Consider the following 6,739-nt stretch of genomic DNA (forward strand, 5'->3'; position numbering starts at 1 on the left):
CAGTGATTGTGACCTTGGCCAGATCCACAGCTAAACCTTCTGTTGTAGATACTGTGTCCTTAGAGGGATCCACTTGTTATAGAAAAGGCACACTTGGCTAGATTAAGGTTCAGTCTAACCTTAGAGGGATCCACTTGTTATAGAAAAGGCACACTTGGCTAGATTAAGGTTCAGTCTAACCTTCCTGCACTTCTCTAGGCACATTGTGAGGTGTGTTATGTGGTCTTGTTTCTTTTCGAACACACTAAAATCATCCACAAACACCCTCATGAAGGTGGTTAAATATTCATAGAATATTTCCTAAACCATCCTTTGGAATGTGGCTGGAGCATTTTTCAGCCCAAAAGTCATTACATTGGAGACAAAAGCCCCCCATTTTGTCATGAAGGCTATTTTTTCTTTATTGTCCAAGGCCATCCGTACTGGTTGTCCCCATTGAACCCATCTAGGAGTATGTATCATGCCCGGCTACCACATCCAACAAGGAATCTATGAATAGTAGTAAGAACAGATCCAATATGGTGGAGACATTCAGCTTGCGATAGTCGATGCAGACCCTCAGATTCCCATTCTTCTTTGGGATGATGACTATTGGAGAAAGCCATTCTGCCCTGTCCATAGTGGATAGATGAACCCAACTCGTAGCAGCTTGTCAATCTCCTCCTTCACTTGTTTGGCGTAGTTGGGATTCACTCTATATCTGCTTTGCCGAATAGGATTTGCATCCTCTTTTAAGTTGATCTTGTGTTGGTAGAAGCTAGGATTAATCCCCTTCATGTCTAAGTAATTCTAGGCGAACACATCTTTGTAGGATTTTAGCAAATCTAGTATCCTTCCTCTGAATTCCTGATTGAGATGGGAATTGATTCTGACTGTTTTTGGCTCTTGGTCCCAAGTTCACTTCTTCTAGTTCACCTTCCTAGACTTTGATGTTCCGCTTCTTGAGTTGGGATTCCTCTTGCTTTTAAGAGACATCATGGCCTTTTCCTACTTAGCCTCTGCAGTTTTGTGACACTGTCCTGAGTGTCCTCCTTCTCTTCCTTTGCACTTTCTTCATTTAGTAGCACTTCAAGGTGAGCCACCAAGACCTCTAGATCGTATCTTTGTACAATCCTTTCTATATCCACCTCAAATAGTGACACCAGATCTAGATTTTCCTTCATGATTTGCTCTTCTTCGTCGTTTCTACCCCTTCTAGGTAGTTTAGACCCTCTGCATGCATCGGTCGGCTGGCTAGATTTAGCTTATCTTTTCCTACGACCAAAATGCAGACCTTATTTTTCCCTCTCTTGATTGTGATCTTGTATGTATCCCAATTGTGCTTTATCCTTCCACTTTTAAGCTACGGTCTTCCCAAGAGCCTAGGATATGCACCCGCTATCTCAGTCATTTTAAGGACTATGAACACCACAGTGAACATGCATCCTTCCACTTCTATTTGTTCTCCCTTGATTATCCCCAACTGGTTGAACTCTTCTTTTCAGTCATTGTCCCCATCATCCCTTGTGCGCTCTATACCAACTTGTGATTTGATCCACGGACTCTCTATTGCCCTGCCCACTGTTCTGGCTTCTATTTCTGTGCCTTGGCATTCTTGCCTGCATCTTGACAAGTCCTTGTGATCTTGTCAGCCATCACCTCTGGTGGCTTTTCTTGTTCTTTACTGCCCCATGGTCCACTTTTACATGTTTACAACTGCATCAGATTCTCTTGGGTATTCCTCCCTTTGCGTCCTTGCCTCTTGCAGTTCTTGCTGATGGCATTAAAATATGGGGCAATCATTTTGTCTATGTCCTAGACCATTATAATAGAAACAAGCTCCCTTGGTCCAAATCTACCACCTCCTCTTCCATACGGTCTATTGACTTAAGGTCCTGTGGGTGACCTGGTTAACGATTGTTGGGACTTGTTGCCTGCTGCCTTTCCATCCCCGTTGGATTCATGTTCTGGGTTTTGTAGAAGCACGTTTCTATAGTGTGATTATTCCTCCTTTGCAGATAGTGCACTGTTGAAGTGTTTCTTAAATGGCACCCCTCCTTCATGTGACCTTGATTGTTACACCTTATGCACCAGAAATTTGGTCTGAGTCTAGATCCTGTGTCCTTCGACAATCTTAGCTAGGGTAGCCTTTAGTTCTTCTTGAACATTTACTGCCTGCTTCTTGTCTTTCTTTTTTCGGGGCTTTCGCTCTTCGTCATCCGACTCCTGACTAGACTGTGATTCTGAGGTGTCTTCTCCGAAATCCGACTCGAAAGTTTCTTCCCCTTTCTTCTTCCTTTTGTCCTTCTTCTTCTTCTTCTTGGGGTCTTGCTTGTTTGCTTCAAGATCCCCTCAGCTCTGGTAGCTCCTACCACCACTTGTTTTTAAAGGTGAGGGCATCCAAGTCATATGAGGCCACTGATGTTTGGAGCTTTTCCCTCAGCCCTCTCACAAACCACTGGCTCAACGTGGCTGCAGCAAGTCAGTTGGCTGGCGCATTAGCAGTGCTCAAAATTTAGCTGCATAGTCCTCTATTGGCCTCTTCTTCTGAGTTAGCCTATGCAGCTTTTCTAGCACTTATGTTATGGTCTTATCCTTTCTTGAATCTTTTTTGGAAGGCATTCTTCAGTTCTTCAAATATTTGGAAGTGCTCCAAACCAACCATATTGTGCATACCAGCCTGCTCTGCTGGTGGCCTTGCCACCAAACGTTGTCACAAAATACTTTGTCTTTTGTTGTGGCAATAGAGCTCTAGTGGCCAAGAATGTGGTTTCAAAGTTAAAGATGTGGGCATCTGGATCCTCCTCGCTCTTGCCCTTGACCTTAGGGTACTTGAGAGACATCCTTCCCACAGTTGCCGGTTCTTCTTCTTTTTGAGCTTCCTACCTCCTGTTTTGTGATTCCTGGTGATCTCCTTCTTGATTTCTTAGTGGTTCCTAAATTTGTCTTTCTAGCTAACATGGAATCCCTTCTATGAGACTTCTTAGACAATGCAGTTGTCCTTTGTGTTCTGTAGCTTTGGCTTGTTTGCAACGATGGGCGGTGCTGCATTGCTCTGTTTGAGCTACCTTCATTCTCCATGCATACTTGTGTAATGAGAATATATTTTAAGTCCTCTTTAAGAATATTATTTTCCCCTCTTGAGTAATTTGGGGATGCCTAGGTTACTCTTGCATCATGCCGGCTAGGTTAATATCGTGGGTGACACCACTATAAATATTAATACGTGCGGTATATGACGTATGCTTGGGGCCGTCTATGATTATTTCAGTTAGGTTTGTATGACAGGGTGATTCCTGGGGTACTTGCGCCTGGTAGTCATGAGTTGGTGATGGTTTGTGCCTGTTTAATATTTGTGGGATTAATTTAATTATTAATTGGGCTTATATTTTCAGGTGATGAAGATTACGAGGATTGATGAATAATTTTGATGAGAATGTTTCTTATGCGCATCATATTTATTTTTACAAGCATAGCTTGTAACCTTAGTAGTTGATTTTTCCATTCTGATACATTGGAAAAAATACATTCATAATATTGAATTTATTAAAGCCTAAAGGCTTTACCCTAGCCCCAATTTTTGGGACACTCTATTTTTGTTATGGAAGAGTGTCATGCTCTCTAAATGCACACTTTGTATATTTTTGGGGGCTATGGCCTATTTTTGGTGGAAAGCTAATAAAAATACTCTTGTGTGGGGGGAAGGCCACGCACAAGGGGGGGGGGGGGAAGATTGCACCTAGCATGTTTGTCTTGGAGCTAAGTATTATGTTTGCTATGCTTTTGTTCAATTTATTTGATTTTATTGAAACCTGCAAAGCATGTGTTTTCATGGTTGAATTTCTGTGTTGAATTTCTCAAGTGTTCCACAAGCTATCCTAGAGAACGATTCCGTTTTCAATACTCCATTGTGAAAGGATGTAGGGAAGAAGAGAGCTTGAGCTCTTGCAAGCACACACACTCACACAAACCCTAGAAGAGAACACACAACATGAGAGGCTGAAAGTTTTCTTCTTCTTCTTTTTCTCAATAAAAAGTTCTACCAAGTGTAACATATAGAGATGCACACTTGCACACATACTCAAGCTTGCACATACACACATGTGTATACATGCACACAAGCACATAAATACACTCACATACACAAGTACATGTGCACACACACACACACACACATATGCACCTACACGTGCACACACATAGATGTACACACGACGAGTATATTCACATGCTCACACACACGTACATGCAGACACTCGCTATGGATACACATATATAAAAACATACACAACACACACAACAAATACACACTAACACATACACACAATTAAGACACTTGCACAACACATGCACGCGTGAAGACATTACACAATCACACATACGTGTGTATGTGCACACACAATCACATACATATGTATGCAAAAGAGAAGACAAAAGACATTGTATATAAGATACAGTTATTTAAGAGTGAACACACCTCATCATGCATCCCCACGTGTTAAAATTTAATATTAATTAAAAATATATGTGTATATGTGTTTATTTATTTTATAAATGCACATGTATATATAGGTATACGTCTCTAAATATAATAAAACATAATATTATAGATAATATATATTTACATGTGTGTGTGTGTGTGTGTGTGTGTGTGTGAGAGAGAGAGAGAGAGAGAGAGAGAGAGAGTGCACGTGTGCATGAGAAAGAAGTGTATTTGTGTGTGTGTATGAATGTATCTGTGTGTGTGTGTGTGTGTGTGAGAGAGAGAGAGAGAGAGTGTGTGTGTGTGCACATGTGCATGAGAAAGAAGTGTGTTTGTGTGTGTGCATGAATGTATCTCTGTGTGTGTGTGTGTGTGTGTGTGAGAGAGAGAGAGAGAGAGAGAGAGAGAGAGAGGGTTTTTATATGTGGGAGAGTGTGTGAGAAGAGAGATAGCATGTGTGTGTGTGTGTGTGTGTGTGTGAGTGGAGGGGGGGGGAGAGAGAGAGAGAGAGAGAGAGAGAGAGAGAGAGACATAGACATGGAAGTCTATGTGTGAGAGTGTGTAGGGGGAAAGAGTGTGTGTTTGCATTAGTACATGTACATGTATGTACATGTGTGTGTGTGTGTGTGTAAGAGAGAGAGAGAGAGAGAGAGTTTCGACATTTGAGAGTGTGTGCATGTGTATGTGAGAGAAAGAGGGTGTGCATGTGCATGTGCATGTGTGTGTGTGTGTGTGAGAGAGAGAGAGAGAGAGAGAGAGATTACATGTAAGATGCATTTATTTGAGAGTGAGCACACCTCACCACTCATCCCTACCAGTAAAATTTAATCTAAAATTTAATTAATTAAAATTATATATATGTGTGTAAATCTATCTAAGTGTGTGTGTGTGTGTGTGTGTGTGTGTGTGTATGAGAGAGAGAGAGAGAGAGAGAGAGAGAGAGAGAGCCTGAGAATTTCTATGTAGGAGATAGTTTGTGTGGGAGGAGATAGTGTGTGTTTTCATTAGTGTATGTGTGTGAGAGTGTGTAGTGGGAAAGAGTGTGTTTGCATAAGTACAGTATACGTGTGTTTGTGTGTGTGTGTGAGTGGAGGGGAGAGAGAGAGGAGAGAGAGAGAGAGAAACACAGAGAGAGACAGAGACATGGAAGTCTATGTGTGAGAGTGTGTAGGGGGAAAGAGTGTGTGTTTGCATTAGTACATGTGCATGTGTGTACATGTGTGTGTGTGTGTGTGTGTGTAAGAGAGAGAGAGAGAGAGAGAGAGAGAGAGAGAGAGAGTTTTGACATTTGAGAGTGTGTGCATGTGTATGTGAGAGAAAGAGGGTGTGCATGTGTGTGTGTGTGTGTGTGTGTGTGTGAGAGAGAGAGAGAGAGAGAGAGAGAGAGAGAGAGATTACATGTAAGATGCATTTATTTGAGAGTGAGCACACCTCACCACTCATCGCTACCATTAAAATTTAATCTAAAATTTAATTAATTCAAATTATATATATGTGTGTAAATCTATTTAAGTGTGTGTGTGTGTGTGTGTGTGAGAGAGAGAGAGAGAGAGAGAGAGAGAGAGAGAGAGAGTTTCTATGTGAGAGTGTGCGTGAAGAGAGAGAGAGTGCGTGTGTGTGTGCATGAGAGAGAGAGAGAGAGAGAGAGAGAGAGAGAGAGAGGCTGAGAATTTCTATGTAGGAGATAGTTTGTGTGGGAGGAGATAGTGTGTGTTTTCATTAGTGTATGTGCGGTGTGTACATATGTGTGTGTGTGTGTGTGTGTGTGTGAGACAGAGTCGCTTAACGTCGACTTTATTGATCTAGAGAGACCAATTGACGGAGAGACTTGAACCCAGGTGGGTTCATGTCATCCCAAGGGCAATTCCACTAGCCAGATAATTTCTACGTAGAAGATAGTTTGTCTGGGAGGAGAGAGTGTGCATTTAGATTAGTGTATGTGCGGTGTGTACGTGTGTGTGTGTGTGTGTGTGTGAGAGAGAGAGAGAGAGAGAGAGAGAGAGAGAGAGAGAGAGAGAGAGTATGCATGCATTTGCGTATATCTGCATCTATGTGTAGAATGTGCTTGAGAGAGAGTGAGATGGGGCAGACCTGGAGAGAGAGAAAAAGAGAGAGAGAGAGAGAGAGAGATGTAATGAGGGAGGGTGAAAAGAGAGAGAGAGAGAGAGATGGGGCAGACCTGGAGAGAGAGAGAAAGAGAGAGAGAGAGAGATGTAATGAGGGAGGGTGAAAAGAGAGAGAAAGAGAGTGAGAGATGTAATGAGGGAGGTGAAAAGA

Source organism: Cibotium barometz, chromosome 22, assembly GCF_041138505.1.
Source record: "Cibotium barometz isolate CiBa-2024 chromosome 22, ASM4113850v1, whole genome shotgun sequence".
NCBI lineage: Eukaryota > Viridiplantae > Streptophyta > Polypodiopsida > Cyatheales > Cibotiaceae > Cibotium > Cibotium barometz.